The 21,149-nt window shown below is 42.8% G+C and overlaps 20 non-coding genes across 20 annotated transcripts; all 20 read right to left on the reverse strand.

Annotated features, from left to right (window-relative positions):
* Positions 1 to 549: 549 nt before the first annotated feature.
* On the reverse strand, positions 550 to 713 carry LOC124055074. Its single transcript, XR_006842536.1, has one exon. It is a non-coding gene; the product is annotated as a U1 spliceosomal RNA (small nuclear RNA).
* A 913-nt stretch (positions 714 to 1,626) lies between these two features.
* On the reverse strand, positions 1,627 to 1,790 carry LOC124055075. The gene has a single exon (XR_006842537.1). It is a non-coding gene; the product is annotated as a U1 spliceosomal RNA (small nuclear RNA).
* Positions 1,791 to 2,698: 908 nt separating this feature from the next.
* Positions 2,699 to 2,862, reverse strand: LOC124055076. The gene has a single exon (XR_006842538.1). It is a non-coding gene; the product is annotated as a U1 spliceosomal RNA (small nuclear RNA).
* Positions 2,863 to 3,775: 913 nt separating this feature from the next.
* Positions 3,776 to 3,939, reverse strand: LOC124055077. The gene has a single exon (XR_006842539.1). It is a non-coding gene; the product is annotated as a U1 spliceosomal RNA (small nuclear RNA).
* Positions 3,940 to 4,847: 908 nt separating this feature from the next.
* Positions 4,848 to 5,011, reverse strand: LOC124055078. The gene has a single exon (XR_006842540.1). It is a non-coding gene; the product is annotated as a U1 spliceosomal RNA (small nuclear RNA).
* A 782-nt stretch (positions 5,012 to 5,793) lies between these two features.
* Positions 5,794 to 5,957, reverse strand: LOC124055080. Its single transcript, XR_006842541.1, has one exon. It is a non-coding gene; the product is annotated as a U1 spliceosomal RNA (small nuclear RNA).
* Positions 5,958 to 6,865: 908 nt separating this feature from the next.
* On the reverse strand, positions 6,866 to 7,023 carry LOC124055101. The gene has a single exon (XR_006842562.1). It is a non-coding gene; the product is annotated as a U1 spliceosomal RNA (small nuclear RNA).
* A 782-nt stretch (positions 7,024 to 7,805) lies between these two features.
* Positions 7,806 to 7,969, reverse strand: LOC124055097. The gene has a single exon (XR_006842558.1). It is a non-coding gene; the product is annotated as a U1 spliceosomal RNA (small nuclear RNA).
* A 908-nt stretch (positions 7,970 to 8,877) lies between these two features.
* On the reverse strand, positions 8,878 to 9,041 carry LOC124055081. The gene has a single exon (XR_006842542.1). It is a non-coding gene; the product is annotated as a U1 spliceosomal RNA (small nuclear RNA).
* Positions 9,042 to 9,939: 898 nt separating this feature from the next.
* Positions 9,940 to 10,103, reverse strand: LOC124055082. Its single transcript, XR_006842543.1, has one exon. It is a non-coding gene; the product is annotated as a U1 spliceosomal RNA (small nuclear RNA).
* Positions 10,104 to 11,013: 910 nt separating this feature from the next.
* LOC124055083 lies at positions 11,014 to 11,177 on the reverse strand. The gene has a single exon (XR_006842544.1). It is a non-coding gene; the product is annotated as a U1 spliceosomal RNA (small nuclear RNA).
* Positions 11,178 to 12,076: 899 nt separating this feature from the next.
* LOC124055085 lies at positions 12,077 to 12,240 on the reverse strand. The gene has a single exon (XR_006842546.1). It is a non-coding gene; the product is annotated as a U1 spliceosomal RNA (small nuclear RNA).
* Positions 12,241 to 13,150: 910 nt separating this feature from the next.
* On the reverse strand, positions 13,151 to 13,314 carry LOC124055086. Its single transcript, XR_006842547.1, has one exon. It is a non-coding gene; the product is annotated as a U1 spliceosomal RNA (small nuclear RNA).
* Positions 13,315 to 14,081: 767 nt separating this feature from the next.
* On the reverse strand, positions 14,082 to 14,245 carry LOC124055087. The gene has a single exon (XR_006842548.1). It is a non-coding gene; the product is annotated as a U1 spliceosomal RNA (small nuclear RNA).
* Positions 14,246 to 15,155: 910 nt separating this feature from the next.
* Positions 15,156 to 15,319, reverse strand: LOC124055088. The gene has a single exon (XR_006842549.1). It is a non-coding gene; the product is annotated as a U1 spliceosomal RNA (small nuclear RNA).
* Positions 15,320 to 16,229: 910 nt separating this feature from the next.
* LOC124055089 lies at positions 16,230 to 16,393 on the reverse strand. The gene has a single exon (XR_006842550.1). It is a non-coding gene; the product is annotated as a U1 spliceosomal RNA (small nuclear RNA).
* Positions 16,394 to 17,303: 910 nt separating this feature from the next.
* LOC124055090 lies at positions 17,304 to 17,467 on the reverse strand. The gene has a single exon (XR_006842551.1). It is a non-coding gene; the product is annotated as a U1 spliceosomal RNA (small nuclear RNA).
* Positions 17,468 to 18,373: 906 nt separating this feature from the next.
* Positions 18,374 to 18,537, reverse strand: LOC124055099. The gene has a single exon (XR_006842560.1). It is a non-coding gene; the product is annotated as a U1 spliceosomal RNA (small nuclear RNA).
* A 910-nt stretch (positions 18,538 to 19,447) lies between these two features.
* On the reverse strand, positions 19,448 to 19,611 carry LOC124055091. The gene has a single exon (XR_006842552.1). It is a non-coding gene; the product is annotated as a U1 spliceosomal RNA (small nuclear RNA).
* A 901-nt stretch (positions 19,612 to 20,512) lies between these two features.
* LOC124055092 lies at positions 20,513 to 20,676 on the reverse strand. Its single transcript, XR_006842553.1, has one exon. It is a non-coding gene; the product is annotated as a U1 spliceosomal RNA (small nuclear RNA).
* Between the last annotated feature and the right edge of the window lie 473 nt (positions 20,677 to 21,149).

Here is a 21,149-nt window from a genome sequence, read left to right on the forward strand (position 1 = left end):
ACATAATAAAAACATATAAAACACGTTTTTTCCCCTCAAACCACAACCACTTCCTGTGACTCTGTTCACCGATGGGAGGCAACTCGAATTGCTGCTAGTGCCCTCTACTGTTCTGGAGTAGAGTTGTTTTACTGAACAGGATTTGGACATGCTGCAGACAGTGAGAAAAAAAAGTTTGGCAGCACTTAAAATGACCATGCAGTTGAAATAATAACTTACTCAACTCTTTATTGTACGGCTGTTGTATTCAACTGCATTACTTTCAGGGGGAAGCAGGCAACAGAAAACCAGAGAATGTTATGCTCACATTGTTACAGCAACCCATCTCCAACATAACATCTGGGATGAAGCTGCATCCCTCCAGAGTACATGAAAAGACTGAACCCCTAGAAATCAAAACTAGCTGACCCAACTCTACACCAAGACTTTATACACAAAGTCAATGCAAAGAAAATTATAAACTACAAAAGACATTCCCATAACACTGACCAGGAGATAATCAAAAGTTACCACTCCAGCTCCCACTCAATTTCACTTTCAACACATTATCAGGGGAGAGCGCGAACGCAGTCCCCCACTACCAGAAATTATGCAGTCGAGATTCCCACATTTGGGGAATTCGCAGGGGTCAGCACAACCGGAGTGCAATGGCTGAGCCTCGCCCTGGGTGAACCACCTTCTTGATCATGGTATCTCCCCTGCCAGGTAAGTATGAGTTGTACAGCTCAGGGACAGTGGAGTCTTCCACAGACAAATCACTCTGACTGACGGTGCTTAAAATCCACGCTTATCAAAACCAGTGTCTATGGAAAGGTTTTTGGATCTGCCGTGATATAATATAATAAAGGCTTTGTACTAACACTGACAAAAATTATTTACATTTTACTAGACAAATGATGGCTACAGTTCCCATCGTGCAATGCTGTACTAACACACAAAAGGCTAATCTGAAATGACCAGTTGTGTCTATTTTACCCCCAACAAATGAGTGACAGCCCTAGAGCTGGTTCAAATGTGCCACAGCTAAATCACACTGTAATCTGAAGTTGTTTGAGCCACCTTTAAAAGCCAGAGAACATAATAAAAACATATAAAACACGTTTTTTCCCCTCAAAGCACAACCACTTCGTGTGAGTCTGTCCACTGATGGGAGGGAACTCATATTCCTGCTAGTGCCCCCTACTGTTCTTTAGTAGAATTGTTTTACTGAACAGGATTTGGACATGCTGTAGACAGTTAGGCAAACAAGTTTAAACGACCATGGAGTTGAAACAATACCTCTCTTACACAACTCTTTATTGTAGGACTGTTGTATTCAACTGCATTACTTTCAGGGAGAAACAGGCAACAGAAAAAAAAAAAAATCAGACAACGTTGTGCCCACATCGCCACAGCAACCCATCTCCAACATAACATCTGGGACGAAGCTGCATCCCTCCAGAGCACATGAAAAGACTGAACCCCTAGAAATCAAAACGAGCTGACCCAACTCTACACCAAGACTTTATACACAAAGTCAATGCAAAGAAAATTATAAACTACAAAAGACATTCCCATAACACTGACCAGGAGATAATCAAAAGTTACCACTCCAGTTCCTACTCAACTTTACTTTCAACACATTATCAGGGGAGAGCGCGAACGCAGTCCCCCACTACCAGAAATTATGCAGTCGAGATTCCCACATTTGGGGAATTCGCAGGGGTCAGCACAACCGGAGTGCAATGGCTGAGCCTCGCCCTGGGTGAACCACCTTCTTGATCATGGTATCTCCCCTGCCAGGTAAGTATGAGTTGTACAGCTCAGAGACAGTGGAGTCTTCCACAGACAAATCACTCTGACTTGCGGTGCTTAAAATCCATGCTAACCAAAACCAGTGTCCATAGAAATGCTTTTTGGATCTGCAGTGATATAATAAAGCTTTTACACGAATACTGGCAAAATTATTTACATTTTACTAGACAAATGATGGCTACAGTTCCCATCGTGCAATGCTGTACTAACACACAAAAGGCTAATCTGAAATGACCAGTTGTGTCTATTTTACCCCCAACAAATGAGTGACAGCCCTAGAGCTGGTTCAAATGTGCCACAGCTAAATCACACTGTAATCTGAAGTTGTTTGAGCCACCTTTAAAAGCCAGAGAACATAATAAAAACATATAAAACACGTTTTTTCCCCTCAAAGCACAACCACTTCGTGTGAGTCTGTCCACTGATGGGAGGGAACTCATATTCCTGCTAGTGCCCCCTACTGTTCTTTAGTAGAATTGTTTTACTGAACAGGATTTGGACATGCTGTAGACAGTTAGGCAAACAAGTTTAAACGACCATGGAGTTGAAACAATACCTCTCTTACACAACTCTTTATTGTAGGACTGTTGTATTCAACTGCATTACTTTCACGGAGAAACAGGCAACAGAAAAAAAAAAAAATCAGACAACGTTGTGCCCACATCGCCACAGCAACCCATCTCCAACATAACATCTGGGATGAAGCTGCATCCCTCCAGAGTACATGAAAAGACTGAACCCCTAGAAATCAAAACGAGCTGACCCAACTCTACACCAAGACTTTATACACAAAGTCAATGCAAAGAAAATTATAAACTACAAAAGACATTCCCATAACACTGACCAGGAGATAATCAAAAGTTACCACTCCAGTTCCTACTCAACTTTACTTTCAACACATTATCAGGGGAGAGCGCGAACGCAGTCCCCCACTACCAGAAATTATGCAGTCGAGATTCCCACATTTGGGGAATTCGCAGGGGTCAGCACAACCGGAGTGCAATGGCTGAGCCTCGCCCTGGGTGAACCACCTTCTTGATCATGGTATCTCCCCTGCCAGGTAAGTATGAGTTGTACAGCTCAGGGACAGTGGAGTCTTCCACAGACAAATCACTCTGACTGACGGTGCTTAAAATCCACGCTTATCAAAACCAGTGTCTATGGAAAGGTTTTTGGATCTGCCGTGATATAATATAATAAAGGCTTTGTACTAACACTGACAAAAATTATTTACATTTTACTAGACAAATGATGGCTACAGTTCCCATCGTGCAATGCTGTACTAACACACAAAAGGCTAATCTGAAATGACCAGTTGTGTCTATTTTACCCCCAACAAATGAGTGACAGCCCTAGAGCTGGTTCAAATGTGCCACAGCTAAATCACACTGTAATCTGAAGTTGTTTGAGCCACCTTTAAAAGCCAGAGAACATAATAAAAACATATAAAACACGTTTTTTCCCCTCAAAGCACAACCACTTCGTGTGAGTCTGTCCACTGATGGGAGGGAACTCATATTCCTGCTAGTGCCCCCTACTGTTCTTTAGTAGAATTGTTTTACTGAACAGGATTTGGACATGCTGTAGACAGTTAGGCAAACAAGTTTAAACGACCATGGAGTTGAAACAATACCTCTCTTACACAACTCTTTATTGTAGGACTGTTGTATTCAACTGCATTACTTTCAGGGAGAAACAGGCAACAGAAAAAAAAAAAAATCAGACAACGTTGTGCCCACATCGCCACAGCAACCCATCTCCAACATAACATCTGGGACGAAGCTGCATCCCTCCAGAGCACATGAAAAGACTGAACCCCTAGAAATCAAAACGAGCTGACCCAACTCTACACCAAGACTTTATACACAAAGTCAATGCAAAGAAAATTATAAACTACAAAAGACATTCCCATAACACTGACCAGGAGATAATCAAAAGTTACCACTCCAGTTCCTACTCAACTTTACTTTCAACACATTATCAGGGGAGAGCGCGAACGCAGTCCCCCACTACCAGAAATTATGCAGTCGAGATTCCCACATTTGGGGAATTCGCAGGGGTCAGCACAACCGGAGTGCAATGGCTGAGCCTCGCCCTGGGTGAACCACCTTCTTGATCATGGTATCTCCCCTGCCAGGTAAGTATGAGTTGTACAGCTCAGAGACAGTGGAGTCTTCCACAGACAAATCACTCTGACTTGCGGTGCTTAAAATCCATGCTAACCAAAACCAGTGTCCATAGAAATGCTTTTTGGATCTGCAGTGATATAATAAAGCTTTTACACGAATACTGGCAAAATTATTTACATTTTACTAGACAAATGATGGCTACAGTTCCCATCGTGCAATGCTGTACTAACACACAAAAGGCTAATCTGAAATGACCAGTTGTGTCTATTTTACCCCCAACAAATGAGTGACAGCCCTAGAGCTGGTTCAAATGTGCCACAGCTAAATCACACTGTAATCTGAAGTTGTTTGAGCCACCTTTAAAAGCCAGAGAACATAATAAAAACATATAAAACACGTTTTTTCCCCTCAAAGCACAACCACTTCGTGTGAGTCTGTCCACTGATGGGAGGGAACTCATATTCCTGCTAGTGCCCCCTACTGTTCTTTAGTAGAATTGTTTTACTGAACAGGATTTGGACATGCTGTAGACAGTTAGGCAAACAAGTTTAAACGACCATGGAGTTGAAACAATACCTCTCTTACACAACTCTTTATTGTAGGACTGTTGTATTCAACTGCATTACTTTCACGGAGAAACAGGCAACAGAAAAAAAAAAAAATCAGACAACGTTGTGCCCACATCGCCACAGCAACCCATCTCCAACATAACATCTGGGATGAAGCTGCATCCCTCCAGAGCACATGAAAAGACTGAACCCCTAGAAATCAAAACGAGCTGACCCAACTCTACACCAAGACTTTATACACAAAGTCAATGCAAAGAAAATTATAAACTACAAAAGACATTCCCATAACACTGACCAGGAGATAATCAAAAGTTACCACTCCAGTTCCTACTCAACTTTACTTTCAACACATTATCAGGGGAGAGCGCGAACGCAGTCCCCCACTACCAGAAATTATGCAGTCGAGATTCCCACATTTGGGGAATTCGCAGGGGTCAGCACAACCGGAGTGCAATGGCTGAGCCTCGCCCTGGGTGAACCACCTTCTTGATCATGGTATCTCCCCTGCCAGGTAAGTATGAGTTGTACAGCTCAGGGACAGTGGAGTCTTCCACAGACAAATCACTCTGACTGACGGTGCTTAAAATCCACGCTTATCAAAACCAGTGTCCATGGAAAGGTTTTTGGATCTGCTGTGATACAATATAATAAAGCTTTTACACGAATACTGGCAAAATGATTTACATTTTAAGAGACAAATGATGGCTAAATCACACTGTGATCTGAAGTTGTTTGAGCCACCTTTAAAAGCCGAATAAAAACAAAAAAACACGTTTTTTCCCCTCAAAGCACAACCACTTCGTGTGAGTCTGTCCACTGATGGGAGGGAACTCATATTCCTGCTAGTGCCCCCTACTGTTCTTTAGTAGAGTTGTTTTACTGAACAGGATTTGGACATGCTGTAGACAGTTAGGCAAACAAGTTTAAACGACCATGGAGTTGAAACAATACCTCTCTTACACAACTCTTTATTGTAGGACTGTTGTATTCAACTGCATTATTTTCACGGAGAAACAGGCAACAGAAAAAAAAAAAAAAATCAGACAACGTTGTGCCCACATCGCCACAGCAACCCATCTCCAACATAACATCTGGGACGAAGCTGCATCCCTCCAGAGCACATGAAAAGACTGAACCCCTAGAAATCAAAACGATCTGACCCAACTCTACACCAAGACTTTATACACAAAGTCAATGCAAAGAAAACTGCAAACTACAAAAGACATTCCCATAACACTGACCAGGAGATAATCAAAAGTTACCACTCCAGTTCCCACTCAACTTCACTTTCAACACATTATCAGGGGAGAGCGCGAACGCAGTCCCCCACTACCAGAAATTATGCAGTCGAGATTCCCACATTTGGGGAATTCGCAGGGGTCAGCACAACCGGAGTGCAATGGCTGAGCCTCGCCCTGGGTGAACCACCTTCTTGATCATGGTATCTCCCCTGCCAGGTAAGTATGAGTTGTACAGCTCAGAGACAGTGGAGTCTTCCACAGACAAATCACTCTGACTTGCGGTGCTTAAAATCCATGCTAACCAAAACCAGTGTCCATAGAAATGCTTTTTGGATCTGCAGTGATATAATAAAGCTTTTACACGAATACTGGCAAAATTATTTACATTTTACTAGACAAATGATGGCTACAGTTCCCATCGTGCAATGCTGTACTACCACACAAAAGGCTAATCTGAAATGACCAGTTGTGTCTATTTTACTCCCAACAAATGAGTGACAGCCCTAGAGCTGGTTCAAATGTGCCACAGCTAAATCACACTGTAATCTGAAGTTGTTTGAGCCACCTTTAAAAGCCAGAGAACATAATAAAAACATATAAAACACGTTTTTTCCCCTCAAAGCACAACCACTTCGTGTGAGTCTGTCCACTGATGGGAGGGAACTCATATTCCTGCTAGTGCCCCCTACTGTTCTTTAGTAGAATTGTTTTACTGAACAGGATTTGGACATGCTGTAGACAGTTAGGCAAACAAGTTTAAACGACCATGGAGTTGAAACAATACCTCTCTTACACAACTCTTTATTGTAGGACTGTTGTATTCAACTGCATTACTTTCACGGAGAAACAGGCAACAGAAAAAAAAAAAAATCAGACAACGTTGTGCCCACATCGCCACAGCAACCCATCTCCAACATAACATCTGGGATGAAGCTGCATCCCTCCAGAGCACATGAAAAGACTGAACCCCTAGAAATCAAAACGAGCTGACCCAACTCTACACCAAGACTTTATACACAAAGTCAATGCAAAGAAAATTATAAACTACAAAAGACATTCCCATAACACTGACCAGGAGATAATCAAAAGTTACCACTCCAGTTCCTACTCAACTTTACTTTCAACACATTATCAGGGGAGAGCGCGAACGCAGTCCCCCACTACCAGAAATTATGCAGTCGAGATTCCCACATTTGGGGAATTCGCAGGGGTCAGCACAACCGGAGTGCAATGGCTGAGCCTCGCCCTGGGTGAACCACCTTCTTGATCATGGTATCTCCAGGTAAGTATGAGTTGTACAGCTCAGGGACAGTGGAGTCTTCCACAGACAAATCACTCTGACTGACGGTGCTTAAAATCCACGCTTATCAAAACCAGTGTCCATGGAAAGGTTTTTGGATCTGCTGTGATACAATATAATAAAGCTTTTACACGAATACTGGCAAAATGATTTACATTTTAAGAGACAAATGATGGCTAAATCACACTGTGATCTGAAGTTGTTTGAGCCACCTTTAAAAGCCGAATAAAAACAAAAAAACACGTTTTTTCCCCTCAAACCACAACCACTTCCTGTGAGTCTGTCCACTGATGGGAGGGAACTCATATTCCTGCTAGTGCCCCCTACTGTTCTTTAGTAGAGTTGTTTTACTGAACAGGATTTGGACATGCTGTAGACAGTTAGGCAAACAAGTTTAAACGACCATGGAGTTGAAACAATACCTCTCTTACACAACTCTTTATTGTACGGCTGTTGTATTCAACTGCATTATTTTCACGGAGAAACAGGCAACAGAAAAAAAAAAAAAAATCAGACAACGTTGTGCCCACATCGCCACAGCAACCCATCTCCAACATAACATCTGGGACGAAGCTGCATCCCTCCAGAGCACATGAAAAGACTGAACCCCTAGAAATCAAAACGATCTGACCCAACTCTACACCAAGACTTTATACACAAAGTCAATGCAAAGAAAACTGCAAACTACAAAAGACATTCCCATAACACTGACCAGGAGATAATCAAAAGTTACCACTCCAGTTCCCACTCAACTTTACTTTCAACACATTATCAGGGGAGAGCGCGAACGCAGTCCCCCACTGCCAGAAATTATGCAGTCGAGATTCCCACATTTGGGGAATTCGCAGGGGTCAGCACAACCGGAGTGCAATGGCTGAGCCTCGCCCTGGGTGAACCACCTTCTTGATCATGGTATCTCCCCTGCCAGGTAAGTATGAGTTGTACAGCTCAGGGACAGTGGAGTCTTCCACAGACAAATCACTCTGACTTGCGGTGCTTAAAATCCATGCTAACCAAAACCAGTGTCCATAGAAATGCTTTTTGGATCTGCAGTGATATAATAAAGCTTTTACACGAATACTGGCAAAATTATTTACATTTTACTAGACAAATGATGGCTACAGTTCCCATCGTGCAATGCTGTACTAACACACAAAAGGCTAATCTGAAATGACCAGTTGTGTCTATTTTACCCCCAACAAATGAGTGACAGCCCTAGAGCTGGTTCAAATGTGCCACAGCTAAATCACACTGTAATCTGAAGTTGTTTGAGCCACCTTTAAAAGCCAGAGAACATAATAAAAACATATAAAACACGTTTTTTCCCCTCAAAGCACAACCACTTCGTGTGAGTCTGTCCACTGATGGGAGGGAACTCATATTCCTGCTAGTGCCCCCTACTGTTCTTTAGTAGAATTGTTTTACTGAACAGGATTTGGACATGCTGTAGACAGTTAGGCAAACAAGTTTAAACGACCATGGAGTTGAAACAATACCTCTCTTACACAACTCTTTATTGTAGGACTGTTGTATTCAACTGCATTACTTTCACGGAGAAACAGGCAACAGAAAAAAAAAAAAATCAGACAACGTTGTGCCCACATCGCCACAGCAACCCATCTCCAACATAACATCTGGGATGAAGCTGCATCCCTCCAGAGCACATGAAAAGACTGAACCCCTAGAAATCAAAACGAGCTGACCCAACTCTACACCAAGACTTTATACACAAAGTCAATGCAAAGAAAATTATAAACTACAAAAGACATTCCCATAACACTGACCAGGAGATAATCAAAAGTTACCACTCCAGTTCCCACTCAACTTTACTTTCAACACATTATCAGGGGAGAGCGCGAACGCAGTCCCCCACTACCAGAAATTATGCAGTCGAGATTCCCACATTTGGGGAATTCGCAGGGGTCAGCACAACCGGAGTGCAATGGCTGAGCCTCGCCCTGGGTGAACCACCTTCTTGATCATGGTATCTCCCCTGCCAGGTAAGTATGAGTTGTACAGCTCAGGGACAGTGGAGTCTTCCACAGACAAATCACTCTGACTTGCGGTGCTGAAAATCCATGCTTACCAAAACCAGTGTCCATAGAAATGCTTTTTGGATCTGCAGTGATATAATAAAGCTTTTACACGAATACTGGCAAAATTATTTACATTTTACTAGACAAATGATGGCTACAGTTCCCATCGTGCAATGCTGTACTAACACACAAAAGGCTAATCTGAAATGACCAGTTGTGTCTATTTTACCCCCAACAAATGAGTGACAGCCCTAGAGCTGGTTCAAATGTGCCACAGCTAAATCACACTGTGATCTGAAGTTGTTTGAGCCACCTTTAAAAGCCAGAGAACATAATAAAAACATATAAAACACGTTTTTTCCCCTCAAAGCACAACCACTTCGTGTGAGTCTGTCCACTGATGGGAGGGAACTCATATTCCTGCTAGTGCCCCCTACTGTTCTTTAGCAGAGTTGTTTTACTGAACAGGATTTGGACATGCTGTAGACAGTGAGGGAAAGAGGTTTATACGACCATGGAGTTGAAACAATACCTCTCTTACACAACTCTTTATTGTAGGACTGTTGTTTTCAACTGCATTATTTTCACGGAGAAACAGGCAACAGAAAAAAAAAAAAAATCAGACAACGTTGTGCCCACATCGCCACAGCAACCCATCTCCAACATAACATCTGGGATGAAGCTGCATCCCTCCAGAGTACATGAAAAGACTGAACCCCTAGAAATCAAAATGAGCTGACCCAACTCTACACCAAGACTTTATACACAAAGTCAGTGCAAAGAAAACTGCAAACTACAAAAGACATTCCCATAACGCTGACCATGAGACACCCAAAAACTTACTACTCAACTTTACTTTCAACACATTATCAGGGGAGAGCGCGAACGCAGTCCCCCACTACCAGAAATTATGCAGTCGAGATTCCCACATTTGGGGAATTCGCAGGGGTCAGCACAACCGGAGTGCAATGGCTGAGCCTCGCCCTGGGTGAACCACCTTCTTGATCATGGTATCTCCCCTGCCAGGTAAGTATGAGTTGTACAGCTCAGGGACAGTGGAGTCTTCCACAGACAAATCACTCTGACTTGCGGTGCTGAAAATCCATGCTTACCAAAACCAGTGTCCATAGAAATGCTTTTTGGATCTGCAGTGATATAATAAAGCTTTTACACGAATACTGGCAAAATTATTTACATTTTACTAGACAAATGATGGCTACAGTTCCCATCGTGCAATGCTGTACTAACACACAAAAGGCTAATCTGAAATGACCAGTTGTGTCTATTTTACCCCCAACAAATGAGTGACAGCCCTAGAGCTGGTTCAAATGTGCCACAGCTATATCACACTGTAATCTGAAGTTGTTTGAGCCACCTTTAAAAGCCAGAGAACATAATAAAAACATATAAAACACGTTTTTTCCCCTCAAAGCACAACCACTTCGTGTGAGTCTGTCCACTGATGGGAGGGAACTCATATTCCTGCTAGTGCCCCCTACTGTTCTTTAGTAGAGTTGTTTTACTGAACAGGATTTGGACATGCTGTAGACAGTGAGGGAAAGAGGTTTATACGACCATGGAGTTGAAACAATACCTCTCTTACACAACTCTTTATTGTAGGACTGTTGTTTTCAACTGCATTATTTTCACGGAGAAACAGGCAACAGAAAAAAAAAAAAAAATCAGACAACGTTGTGCCCACATCGCCACAGCAACCCATCTCCAACATAACATCTGGGATGAAGCTGCATCCCTCCAGAGCACATGAAAAGACTGAACCCCTAGAAATCAAAACGAGCTGACCCAACTCTACACCAAGACTTTATACACAAAGTCAATGCAAAGAAAATTATAAACTACAAAAGACATTCCCATAACACTGACCAGGAGATAATCAAAAGTTACCACTCCAGTTCCCACTCAACTTTACTTTCAACACATTATCAGGGGAGAGCGCGAACGCAGTCCCCCACTACCAGAAATTATGCAGTCGAGATTCCCACATTTGGGGAATTCGCAGGGGTCAGCACAACCGGAGTGCAATGGCTGAGCCTCGCCCTGGGTGAACCACCTTCTTGATCATGGTATCTCCCCTGCCAGGTAAGTATGAGTTGTACAGCTCAGGGACAGTGGAGTCTTCCACAGACAAATCACTCTGACTTGCGGTGCTGAAAATCCATGCTTACCAAAACCAGTGTCCATAGAAATGCTTTTTGGATCTGCAGTGATATAATAAAGCTTTTACACGAATACTGGCAAAATTATTTACATTTTACTAGACAAATGATGGCTACAGTTCCCATCGTGCAATGCTGTACTAACACACAAAAGGCTAATCTGAAATGACCAGTTGTGTCTATTTTACCCCCAACAAATGAGTGACAGCCCTAGAGCTGGTTCAAATGTGCCACAGCTAAATCACACTGTGATCTGAAGTTGTTTGAGCCACCTTTAAAAGCCAGAGAACATAATAAAAACATATAAAACACGTTTTTTCCCCTCAAAGCACAACCACTTCGTGTGAGTCTGTCCACTGATGGGAGGGAACTCATATTCCTGCTAGTGCCCCCTACTGTTCTTTAGCAGAGTTGTTTTACTGAACAGGATTTGGACATGCTGTAGACAGTGAGGGAAAGAGGTTTATACGACCATGGAGTTGAAACAATACCTCTCTTACACAACTCTTTATTGTAGGACTGTTGTTTTCAACTGCATTATTTTCACGGAGAAACAGGCAACAGAAAAAAAAAAAAAAATCAGACAACGTTGTGCCCACATCGCCACAGCAACCCATCTCCAACATAACATCTGGGATGAAGCTGCATCCCTCCAGAGTACATGAAAAGACTGAACCCCTAGAAATCAAAATGAGCTGACCCAACTCTACACCAAGACTTTATACACAAAGTCAGTGCAAAGAAAACTGCAAACTACAAAAGACATTCCCATAACGCTGACCATGAGACACCCAAAAACTTACTACTCAACTTTACTTTCAACACATTATCAGGGGAGAGCGCGAACGCAGTCCCCCACTACCAGAAATTATGCAGTCGAGATTCCCACATTTGGGGAATTCGCAGGGGTCAGCACAACCGGAGTGCAATGGCTGAGCCTCGCCCTGGGTGAACCACCTTCTTGATCATGGTATCTCCCCTGCCAGGTAAGTATGAGTTGTACAGCTCAGGGACAGTGGAGTCTTCCACAGACAAATCACTCTGACTTGCGGTGCTGAAAATCCATGCTAACCAAAACCAGTGTCCATAGAAATGCTTTTTGGATCTGCAGTGATATAATAAAGCTTTTACACGAATACTGGCAAAATTATTTACATTTTACTAGACAAATGATGGCTACAGTTCCCATCGTGCAATGCTGTACTAACACACAAAAGGCTAATCTGAAATGACCAGTTGTGTCTATTTTACCCCCAACAAATGAGTGACAGCCCTAGAGCTGGTTCAAATGTGCCACAGCTAAATCACACTGTGATCTGAAGTTGTTTGAGCCACCTTTAAAAGCCAGAGAACATAATAAAAGCATATAAAACACGTTTTTTCCCCTCAAAGCACAACCACTTCGTGTGAGTCTGTCCACTGATGGGAGGGAACTCATATTCCTGCTAGTGCCCCCTACTGTTCTTTAGCAGAGTTGTTTTACTGAACAGGATTTGGACATGCTGTAGACAGTGAGGGAAAGAGGTTTATACGACCATGGAGTTGAAACAATACCTCTCTTACACAACTCTTTATTGTAGGACTGTTGTTTTCAACTGCATTATTTTCACGGAGAAACAGGCAACAGAAAAAAAAAAAAAAATCAGACAACGTTGTGCCCACATCGCCACAGCAACCCATCTCCAACATAACATCTGGGATGAAGCTGCATCCCTCCAGAGCACATGAAAAGACTGAACCCCTAGAAATCAAAATGAGCTGACCCAACTCTACACCAAGACTTTATACACAAAGTCAATGCAAAGAAAACTGCAAACTACAAAAGACACTCCCATAACACTGACCAGGAGATAATCAAAAGTTACCACTCCAGTTCCTACTCAAGTTTACTTTCAACACATTATCAGGGGAGAGCGCGAACGCAGTCCCCCACTACCAGAAATTATGCAGTCGAGATTCCCACATTTGGGGAATTCGCAGGGGTCAGCACAACCGGAGTGCAATGGCTGAGCCTCGCCCTGGGTGAACCACCTTCTTGATCATGGTATCTCCCCTGCCAGGTAAGTATGAGTTGTACAGCTCAGGGACAGTGGAGTCTTCCACAGACAAATCACTCTGACTTACGGTGCTTAAAATCCATGCTTACCAAAACCAGTGTCCATAGAAATGCTTTTTGGATCTGCAGTGATATAATAAAGCTTTTACACGAATACTGGCAAAATTATTTACATTTTACTAGACAAATGATGGCTAAATCACACTGTAATCTCAAGTTGTTTGAGCCACCTTTAAAAGCCTAATAAAAACATATAAAACATGTTTTTTTCCCCTCAAACCACAACCACTTCCTGTGAGTCTGTCCACTGATGGGAGGGAACTCATATTCCTGCTAGTGCCCCCTACTGTTCTTTAGCAGAGTTGTTTTACTGAACAGGATTTGGACATGCTGTAGACAGTTAGGCAAAGAAGTTTAAACGACCATGGAGTTGAAACAATACCTCTCTTACACAACTCTTTATTGTAGGACTGTTGTATTCAACTGCATTACTTTCAGGGAGAAACAGGCAACAGAAAAAAAAAAAAATCAGGCAACGTTGTGCCCACATCGTCACAGCAACCCATCTCCAACATAACATCTGGGATGAAGCTGCATCCCTCCAGAGTACATGAAAAGACTGAACCCCTAGAAATCAAAACGAGCTGACCCAACTCTACACCAAGACTTTATACACAAAGTCAGTGCAAAGAAAACTGCAAACTACAAAAGACATTCCCATAACGCTGACCATGAGACACCCAAAAACTTACTACTCAACTTTACTTTCAACACATTATCAGGGGAGAGCGCGAACGCAGTCCCCCACTACCAGAAATTATGCAGTCGAGATTCCCACATTTGGGGAATTCGCAGGGGTCAGCACAACCGGAGTGCAATGGCTGAGCCTCGCCCTGGGTGAACCACCTTCTTGATCATGGTATCTCCCCTGCCAGGTAAGTATGAGTTGTACAGCTCAGAGACAGTGGAGTCTTCCACAGACAAATCACTCTGACTTGCGGTGCTTAAAATCCATGCTAACCAAAACCAGTGTCCATAGAAATGCTTTTTGGATCTGCAGTGATATAATAAAGCTTTTACACGAATACTGGCAAAATTATTTACATTTTACTAGACAAATGATGGCTACAGTTCCCATCGTGCAATGCTGTACTAACACACAAAAGGCTAATCTGAAATGACCAGTTGTGTCTATTTTACCCCCAACAAATGAGTGACAGCCCTAGAGCTGGTTCAAATGTGCCACAGCTAAATCACACTGTAATCTGAAGTTGTTTGAGCCACCTTTAAAAGCCAGAGAACATAATAAAAACATATAAAACACGTTTTTTCCCCTCAAAGCACAACCACTTCGTGTGAGTCTGTCCACTGATGGGAGGGAACTCATATTCCTGCTAGTGCCCCCTACTGTTCTTTAGCAGAGTTGTTTTACTGAACAGGATTTGGACATGCTGTAGACAGTGAGGGAAAGAGGTTTATACGACCATGGAGTTGAAACAATACCTCTCTTACACAACTCTTTATTGTAGGACTGTTGTTTTCAACTGCATTATTTTCACGGAGAAACAGGCAACAGAAAAAAAAAAAAAATCAGACAACGTTGTGCCCACATCGCCACAGCAACCCATCTCCAACATAACATCTGGGATGAAGCTGCATCCCTCCAGAGTACATGAAAAGACTGAACCCCTAGAAATCAAAACTGAGCTGACCCAACTCTACACCAAGACTTTATACACAAAGTCAATGCAAAGAAAATTATAAACTACAAAAGACATTCCCATAACACTGACCAGGAGATAATCAAAAGTTACCACTCCAGCTCCCACTCAACTTTACTTTCAACACATTATCAGGGGAGAGCGCGAACGCAGTCCCCCACTACCAGAAATTATGCAGTCGAGATTCCCACATTTGGGGAATTCGCAGGGGTCAGCACAACCGGAGTGCAATGGCTGAGCCTCGCCCTGGGTGAACCACCTTCTTGATCATGGTATCTCCCCTGCCAGGTAAGTATGAGTTGTACAGCTCAGGGACAGTGGAGTCTTCCACAGACAAATCACTCTGACTTGCGGTGCTGAAAATCCATGCTTACCAAAACCAGTGTCCATAGAAATGCTTTTTGGATCTGCAGTGATATAATAAAGCTTTTACACGAATACTGGCAAAATTGTTTACATTTTACTAGACAAATGATGGCTACAGTTCCCATCGTGCAATGCTGTACTAACACACAAAAGGCTAATCTGAAATGACCAGTTGTGTCTATTCTACCCCCAACAAATGAGTGACAGCCCTAGAGCTGGTTCAAATGTGCCACAGCTAAATCACACTGTAATCTGAAGTTGTTTGAGCCAACTTTAAAAGCCAGAGAACATAATAAAAGCATATAAAACACGTTTTTTCCCCTCAAAGCACAACCACTTCGTGTGAGTCTGTCCACTGATGGGAGGGAACTCATATTCCTGCTAGTGCCCCCTACTGTTCTTTAGCAGAGTTGTTTTACTGAACAGGATTTGGACATGCTGTAGACAGTGAGGGAAAGAGGTTTATACGACCATGGAGTTGAAACAATACCTCTCTTACACAACTCTTTATTGTAGGACTGTTGTATTCAACTGCATTACTTTCACGGAGAAACAGGCAACAGAAAAAAAAAAAAAAATCAGACAACGTTGTGCCCACATCGCCACAGCAACCCATCTCCAACATAACATCTGGGATGAAGCTGCATCCCTCCAGAGCACATGAAAAGACTGAACCCCTAGAAATCAAAACTAGCTGACCCAACTCTACACCAAGACTTTATACACAAAGTCAATGCAAAGAAAATTATAAACTACAAAAGACATTCCCATAACACTGACCAGGAGATAATCAAAAGTTACCACTCCAGCTCCCACTCAACTTTACTTTCAACACATTATCAGGGGAGAGCGCGAACGCAGTCCCCCACTACCAGAAATTATGCAGTCGAGATTCCCACATTTGGGGAATTCGCAGGGGTCAGCACAACCGGAGTGCAATGGCTGAGCCTCGCCCTGGGTGAACCACCTTCTTGATCATGGTATCTCCCCTGCCAGGTAAGTATGAGTTGTACAGCTCAGAGACAGTGGAGTCTTCCACAGACAAATCACTCTGACTTGCGGTGCTTAAAATCCATGCTAACCAAAACCAGTGTCCATAGAAATGCTTTTTGGATCTGCAGTGATATAATAAAGCTTTTACACGAATACTGGCAAAATTATTTACATTTTACTAGACAAATGATGGCTACAGTTCCCATCGTGCAATGCTGTACTAACACACAAAAGGCTAATCTGAAATGACCAGTTGTGTCTATTTTACCCCCAACAAATGAGTGACAGCCCTAGAGCTGGTTCAAATGTGCCACAGCTAAATCACACTGTAATCTGAAGTTGTTTGAGCCACCTTTAAAAGCCAGAGAACATAATAAAAGCATATAAAACACATTTTTTCCCCTCAAAGCACAACCACTTCCTGTGAGTCTGTCCACTGATGGGAGGGAACTCATATTCCTGCTAGTGCCCCCTACTGTTCTTTAGCAGAGTTGTTTTACTGAACAGGATTTGGACATGCTGTAGACAGTGAGGGAAAGAGGTTTATACGACCATGGAGTTGAAACAATACCTCTCTTACACAACTCTTTATTGTAGGACTGTTGTTTTCAACTGCATTATTTTCACGGAGAAACAGGCAACAGAAAAAAAAAAAAAAATCAGACAACGTTGTGCCCACATCGCCACAGCAACCCATCACCAACATAACATCTGGGATGAAGCTGCATCCCTCCAGAGTACATGAAAAGACTGAACCCCTAGAAATGAAAACTAGCTGACCCAACTCTACACCAAGACTTTATACACAAAGTCAATGCAAAGAAAACTGCAAACTACAAAAGACATTCCCATAACACTGACCAGGAGATAATCAAAAGTTACCACTCCAGTTCCTACTCAACTTTACTTTCAACACATTATCAGGGGAGAGCGCGAACGCAGTCCCCCACTACCAGAAATTATGCAGTCGAGATTCCCACATTTGGGGAATTCGCAGGGGTCAGCACAACCGGAGTGCAATGGCTGAGCCTCGCCCTGGGTGAACCACCTTCTTGATCATGGTATCTCCCCTGCCAGGTAAGTATGAGTTGTACAGCTCAGGGACAGTGGAGTCTTCCACAGACAAATCACTCTGACTTGCGGTGCTTAAAATCCATGCTAACCAAAACCAGTGTCCATAGAAATGCTTTTTGGATCTGCAGTGATATAATAAAGCTTTTACACGAATACTGGCAAAATTATTTACATTTTACTAGACAAATGATGGCTACAGTTCCCATCGTGCAATGCTGTACTAACACACAAAAGGCTAATCTGAAATGACCAGTTGTGTCTATTTTACCCCCAACAAATGAGTGACAGCCCTAGAGCTGGTTCAAATGTGCCACAGCTAAATCACACTGTAATCTGAAGTTGTTTGAGCCACCTTTAAAAGCCAGAGAACATAATAAAAGCATATAAAACACGTTTTTTCCCCTCAAAGCACAACCACTTCGTGTGAGTCTGTCCACTGATGGGAGGGAACTCATATTCCTGCTAGTGCCCCCTACTGTTCTTTAGCAGAGTTGTTTTACTGAACAGGATTTGGACATGCTGTAGACAGTGAGGGAAAGAGGTTTATACGACCATGGAGTTGAAACAATACCTCTCTTACACAACTCTTTATTGTAGGACTGTTGTATTCAACTGCATAACTTTCAGGGAGAAACAGGCAACAGAAAAAAAAAAATCAGGCAACGTTGTGCCCACATCGTCACAGCAACCCATCTCCAACATAACATCTGGGATGAAGCTGCATCCCTCCAGAGCACATGAAAAGACTGAACCCCTAGAAATCAAAACTAGCTGACCCAACTCTACACCAAGACTTTATACACAAAGTCAATGCAAAGAAAACTGCAAACTACAAAAGACATTCCCATAACACTGACCAGGAGATAATCAAAAGTTACCACTCCAGCTCCCACTCAACTTTACTTTCAACACATTATCAGGGGAGAGCGCGAACGCAGTCCCCCACTACCAGAAATTATGCAGTCGAGATTCCCACATTTGGGGAATTCGCAGGGGTCAGCACAACCGGAGTGCAATGGCTGAGCCTCGCCCTGGGTGAACCACCTTCTTAATCATGGTATCTCCCCTGCCAGGTAAGTATGAGTTGTACAGCTCAGGGACAGTGGAGTCTTCCACAGACAAATCACTCTGACTTGCGGTGCTTAAAATCCATGCTAACCAAAACCAGTGTCCATAGAAATGCTTTTTGGATCTGCAGTGATATAATAAAGCTTTTACACGAATACTGGCAAAATTATTTACATTTTACTAGACAAATGATGGCTACAGTTCCCATCGTGCAATGCTGTACTAACACACAAAAGGCTAATCTGAAATGACCAGTTGTGTCTATTTTACCCCCAACAAATGAGTGACAGCCCTAGAGCTGGTTCAAATGTGCCACAGCTAAATCACACTGTGATCTGAAGTTGTTTGAGCCACCTTTAAAAGCCAGAGAACATAATAAAAGCATATAAAACACATTTTTTCCCCTCAAAGCACAACCACTTCGTGTGAGTCTGTCCACTGATGGGAGGGAACTCATATTCCTGCTAGTGCCCCCTACTGTTCTTTAGCAGAGTTGTTTTACTGAACAGGATTTGGACATGCTGTAGACAGTGAGGGAAAGAGGTTTATACGACCATGGAGTTGAAACAATACCTCTCTTACACAACTCTTTATTGTAGGACTGTTGTTTTCAACTGCATTATTTTCACGGAGAAACAGGCAACAGAAAAAAAAAAAAAATCAGACAACGTTGTGCCCACATCGCCACAGCAACCCATCTCCAACATAACATCTGGGATGAAGCTGCATCCCTCCAGAGTACATGAAAAGACTGAACCCCTAGAAATCAAAATGAGCTGACCCAACTCTACACCAAGACTTTATACACAAAGTCAAGTGCAAAGAAAACTGCAAACTACAAAAGACATTCCCATAACGCTGACCAGGAGATAATCAAAAGTTACCACTCCAGCTCCTACTCAACTTTACTTTCAACACATTATCAGGGGAGAGCGCGAACGCAGTCCCCCACTACCAGAAATTATGCAGTCGAGATTCCCACATTTGGGGAATTCGCAGGGGTCAGCACAACCGGAGTGCAATGGCTGAGCCTCGCCCTGGGTGAACCACCTTCTTGATCATGGTATCTCCCCTGCCAGGTAAGTATGAGTTGTACAGCTCAGGGACAGTGGAGTCTTCCACAGACAAATCACTCTGACTTGCGGTGCTTAAAATCCATGCTTACCAAAACCAGTGTCCATAGAAATGCTTTTTGGATCTGCAGTGATATAATAAAGCTTTTACACGAATACTGGCAAAATTATTTACATTTTACTAGACAAATGATGGCTACAGTTCCCATCGTGCAATGCTGTACTAACACACAAAAGGCTAATCTGAAATGACCAGTTGTGTCTATTCTACCCCCAACAAATGAGTGACAGCCCTAGAGCTGGTTCAAATGTGCCACAGCTAAATCACACTGTAATCTGAAGTTGTTTGAGCCACCTTTAAAAGCCTAATAAAAACATATAAAACACGTTTTTTTCCCCTCAAAGCACAACCACTTCGTGTGAGTCTGTCCACTGATGGGAGGGAACTCATATTCCTGCTAGTGCCCCCTACTGTTCTTTAGCAGAGTTGTTTTACTGAACAGGATTTGGACATGCTGTAGACAGTGAGGGAAAGAGGTTTATACGACCATGGAGTTGAAACAATACCTCTCTTACACAACTCTTTATTGTAGGACTGTTGTATTCAACTGCATTACTTTCAGGGAGAAACAGGCAACAGAAAAAAAAAAAAATCAGGCAACGTTGTGCCCACATCGTCACAGCAACCCATCTCCAACATAACATCTGGGATGAAGCTGCATCCCTCCAGAGCACATGAAAAGACTGAACCCCTAGAAATCAAAACTAGCTGACCCAACTCTACACCAAGACTTTATACACAAAGTCTATGCAAAGAAAGTTATAAACTACAAAAGACATTCCCATAACACTGACCAGGAGACAATCAAAAGTTACCACTCCAGTTCCCACTCAACTTTACTTTCAACACATTATCAGGGGAGAGCGCGAACGCAGTCCCCCACTACCAGAAATTATGCAGTCGAGATTCCCACATTTGGGGAATTCGCAGGGGTCAGCACAACCGGAGTGCAATGGCTGAGCCTCGCCCTGGGTGAACCACCTTCTTGATCATGGTATCTCCCCTGCCAGGTAAGTATGAGTTGTACAGCTCAGAGACAGTGGAGTCTTCCACAGACAAATCACTCTGACTTGCGGTGCTTAAAATCCATGCTAACCAAAACCAGTGTACATAGAAATGCTTTTTGGATCTGCAGTGATATAATAAAGCTTTTACACGAATACTGGCAAAATTATTTACATTTTACTAGACAAATGATGGCTACAGTTCCCATCGTGCAATGCTGTACTAACACACAAAAGGCTAATCTGAAATGACCAGTTGTGTCTATTTTACCCCCAACAAATGAGTGACAGCCCTAGAGCTGGTTCAAATGTGCCACAGCTAAATCACACTGTAATCTGAAGTTGTTTGAGCCAACTTTAAAAGCCAGAGAACATAATAAAAACATATAAAACACGTTTTTTCCCCTCAAAGCACAACCACTTCCTGTGAGTCTGTCCACTGATGGGAGGGAACTCATATTCCTGCTAGTGCCCCCTACTGTTCTTT

Source organism: Scatophagus argus, chromosome 23, assembly GCF_020382885.2.
Source record: "Scatophagus argus isolate fScaArg1 chromosome 23, fScaArg1.pri, whole genome shotgun sequence".
In the NCBI taxonomy this organism is placed as follows: domain Eukaryota; kingdom Metazoa; phylum Chordata; class Actinopteri; family Scatophagidae; genus Scatophagus; species Scatophagus argus.